Genomic DNA, 4,612 nt, shown 5'->3' with positions numbered 1-4,612 from the left:
CCCATGTTGCAGTCACTGCGTCGACCCATCTCATTGAGAGTCTTCCCCTCCTTTTTGGACCTTCTAATTTTCCAAGCAAGACATCCTTTTCCATGGACGGTCCCCTCTTAATAACATACCCAACGCAAGGAGAATGAAGTCCCACCTCTTTGCCTGTAAGGAGCACCCTGGCTAGACTTCTTCCTGAAGAACAGTTCTTGTTGATACACCATTTTCCGATAACATTTAAATCCTTATTTCCTTAGTTTTTATTTCTCTTCTTGTTGAATGTGGAAAATCCAAACCTAACACATGAAAATGGAAATGGAAATGTTATTGCTCAAAACAAGGGTAAGCTATAAAGTAAAAGTAAATTATTTTAAAGAAGTCATTGTAAAGTTAGTTGTTGTGAGGTGACTAATAATGGCCCTTTCAGAACCTTACCCTATTTTCCCTCAAAGGCTCTGCCTCTTCCAAGTGCACTGTCACAGTCACTGTGTTAATCGATCTCGCTGAGAGCTTTCCTCATTTTCCCTTAGTCTGCCTTTTCCAGGATATTCTGTTTTCCCAAGGACTGGCCCACCCCATCCTGACAACAGGTCCAAAGCATGTGATATGAAGTTCCACCATACTTGCACCTTTTATTGACTAGGGATGATAAAAATAGAATTGATGACTTTGAGCTGTGGTGCTGGAGAAGAATGTTGAATATACCATGGACTGCTAGGAGAACAAACAGGTTCATCCTACAGAGGGTGAGACCAGGCTACTCCTTGGAGGAAAGGATTCTGAAACTCCATCTGACATACTTTGGACATGTTGCAAGGAAGGAACAGACCTTGGAGAGGGACATCATCCTTGGAAGGGTAGACGGTCAGCACAGGAGAGGAAGACCCTGTATGAGATGGATTGATTCAGTGATTGAGGTAATGGCAGTAAGTATGTCAGAGACAATAGGACTGGCACAGGATAGAACAGGATTTAGGGCTCTTGTGCATAGGGTCAGTATGAGTCGCAAGTGACTCAACAGCACATAACAACAACAACAACATACTTGCACCTAAGTAACACTGTAAAGCTATTAAACAAATACATCAAAAATAACAAAGTTAAGAAGTGAGTGACTGAAACAGGAAAGACACTGTTCTGGACACAGACATGGACACTATAGGAATGCTAAGTGCCACTTTGCAGGACATTGTGATCTGCACGGAATTTCCTAGAATCTAACTTGAGCAGCAGAGTGGAGAATGGGTTACAGCAAGCAGAGGACGAAAATGAGACTCTCACTTGGAAACTAAAAAGTGTCCAAGAAAGAGACAGGAAGGATGGAAGCAGAGTCAGGGACAATACTGACAGACACTGGGGAACAGATTGGAAGCTCAAGTCACCTCCTTCCTGTCAAAATAGAGCACAGCTTGGCAAATGGGCAGGAATTAAGAAGATGGCTTTTCCTCAGGATGGTTGTGTCTGCTTCTCATTATTAATGCATCCTTTGCCATTTATTGGTTTTAGAATCATAATGTTGCTTGATGTTTTTAACCCAAGGCCCGGAAGCTTCAATTCTAAGTGCTCATAAATATCTTTGGTGACGAATGAACTAGAGAATATGGAAATGCATTTTTCGAGTTAATTATTATAGTAGTTGGTCCTGTCAGCCACTTATGACAAACCCCATGCAAAGGAGAAATGGGACTCCAAAGCTCATTACTCAACTCCCTTCCTCACTGCACCAAGGTGGATTACTCCTTACAGCAACCTACATCGGCTTTCTGAGGTAACATATCTTTATGGAACAAGATATCCATTTTTCTTCTTCAAAAGCATCTGGAGGATTCACAGTGCTGACCTATAAATAAGCAACCCTGAATGTAGTGGACTACACCACCTGGGCTTCTTGTTGTCGTTATGTGCTGTTGAGTCACCTGCGACTCATAGTGACCCTATGTACACAGCCCTAAACCCTGTTCTATCCTGTGCCAATCTCACTGTCTCTGATACACCAACCCCATTACCCCAGTTACTGAATCAATCCATCTCACCGAGGGTCTTCCTCTCCTGCACTGTCCCTCTATCCTCCAAAGCATGATGTCCCTCTCCAGGGACTGGTCCCTCCTTGCAACATGTCCAAAGTTTGTCAGATGAAGCCTCAGAATCCTTGCCTCCAGAGAGCAGCCCAGCTTCATCCTCTCTAGGACAAACCTGTTCGTTTTCTTAGCAGTCCATGATATATTCAATACTTTTCTCCAGCACCACAGCTCAAAACCATCAATTCTCCTTCCATCCTCCCTGTCCAGCTCTCTGATGCATAGTAAGTGATTGCAAAGACCATGACATGTACCAAGTGCACCTTGGTCTCCAGACTGACATCGTTGCTCTTCAGTACTTTACAGAGGTCTCTAATGGCAAATTTTCCCATGGCTTTTTAGGAATTACAAAATAAACAAAGAAGAAACAAAAGAGGAGCCTTACAGGTGTATTCACTGTCCTATTCATTAAATAACTCAGGATTCTATGATTCAACAAAGTCAGTGAGGTGGGAGAAGAAAAGAGAATGGTTAACTTCACTCAGTTTTTCCTGCTTGATATTTGCCATCTTGTATATGTCCCAAATTTTCCTGAAAGAGGCAGCTCTTCTTCACATCAGTGCTTGATTTTTCACATGAATCCAGTCGCGTGTCTTATAGACTGGTACAAGTCTCAAGCTTAGGGAAGCAAAGAATCACCTCCCTTTTGGCCATGTTGTTGTTGTGATTGTTAGGTGCTGTCAGGTTGAGTACAACTCATAGCTGCCTGATGAACAGCTGTCCTGAAACCTGCCCTATCCTGTGCCGTCCTTATCTTCTCTGATACACCAGGTCCCATTGCTGAAGTCACAGTTTCAATTCGTCTTGTTGGGGACCTTCCTCTCCTTAGCTGGCCCTCCATCTTCCCAAGCATGAGGTCCCTTTCCAAGGAAGAGCCTTACCTAACTACATGTCCAAAGTACAAAATACGAAACTTCGTCATCCTTGCTCCAAGGAGCACTCTGGTTTCATCCTTTCCAGGACATATCTATCTGTTCTTTTGGCAGTCCAAGGGGTATTCAGCACCCTTCTCCAGTACCACAACTGAAAGGAATCAATTCTTCTTCTGTCATCCTTATTTACTGTCCTGCTCTCTGAAACATAGCAGGTGATTGAGAAGACTATCACCTGAACAAGGTGCTCCTTATTCTTCAAACCGATGTCATTGCTCTTCAGTATTATGGAGATGTCTCTGATATAGTCTTGCCCAATGTAATATATCTGCTTATTTTCTTACTGCTTGTACTGTTGATCATTGATCTAAACAAGATGAAATCCTTGACAACTTCAATCTTTTCTCCATGTATCGTAATGTTGACGGTTGGGTCTGTGGCAAGGACCTTTATCTTCTTAATGTTGAGACGTAATCCATACCTAAGGCTGTAGTCCTTGATCTTCAGCCTAATATCCACCTCATTTTCAGCAAGCAAAGTTGTATCATCAGCATAACTCAGGTTGTTGATGAGTCTTCCTCTAATCCTGATGCCATACTCCTCTTCATAGAGTCCAACTTTGTGAATTATTTGCTCAGAGTATAGATTGAATAGGTATGAAGAAGCAAGAGTGGCATCCACTTCTGAAATAATTTACCTCCAGAAACTATGAACTTGGAGAAACGATGAAAGTTATACAAGTGCTTAGGTCTTTCATTCATAGGGTCGCTATGAGTCGTCTATGATGACACTTAACACAACAACAGCAGGAATGAAGAAAGGATAAAATCCTGTCGCACAACTTCCTGATCTTAACCAAGCAGTGCTGCCTTGCTCTATTTCACACCTCACTCCATACACAGAAACAAACTCAAAGTGGATCTAGGCCCTAGGACTAAAACCAAGAACTATAAACTTCCTTAGAGAAAAGCTTGGAAGAATTCTACAAGTCCTAATCCACAACATACATGGTCTTTTAAGCATCCTGAAAAATCTACAACCAGAAGAGGATAAAATAGATGAATGGGACCTTCTAAGGATCAAATCCCTATACACATCCAGAAACTTCTCCAACAGGATGAAAGAGAAGCCATAAAACTGGGAGAAAATATTTGGTAATGACATATCAGATAAGGGAATTATATCCGGAATTTATAAAATTCTCGAGCACCACAACAAGATAAAGGTAAACAACCCAATTGAAAAATGGGAACAGGATATGAACAGACACTTTACCAAAGAAGACATTCAGATGGCAAACAAACACATGAAGAAATGTTCAAACTCCCTAGCTCCAAGAGAGATGCAAATCAAAACAACTATGAAATATCATCTCACCCCAGTAAGAAAAGCTAAATTTGACAGAACAACAAACAACAAATGTTGGCGAGGTTGCATAAAAACTGGATCCCTTATTCACTGTTGGTGGGAGTGTAAAATGGTGCAACCAGTATGGAAGGCAATTTGGCACTTTCTCAAAAAGTTGGAAATAGAAATACCATTTGACCTAGAAATTCCACTATGGGAAATAAACCTTAAAGAAACCATAACTGCTACCCAAGCAGATATATTCTCACCCACGCTTATTGCGGCTTTGTTCACAATACCAAAGAGTTGGAAACAACCCAAGTGCCC

The sequence above is a fragment of the Elephantulus edwardii genome, unplaced genomic scaffold (assembly GCF_000299155.1).
Source record: "Elephantulus edwardii isolate Elephantulus edwardi_28Jun2011 unplaced genomic scaffold, EleEdw1.0 scaffold00035, whole genome shotgun sequence".
NCBI classification, from domain to species: Eukaryota; Metazoa; Chordata; class Mammalia; order Macroscelidea; family Macroscelididae; genus Elephantulus; species Elephantulus edwardii.
Note: the sequence above shows the minus strand (reverse complement) of the source record.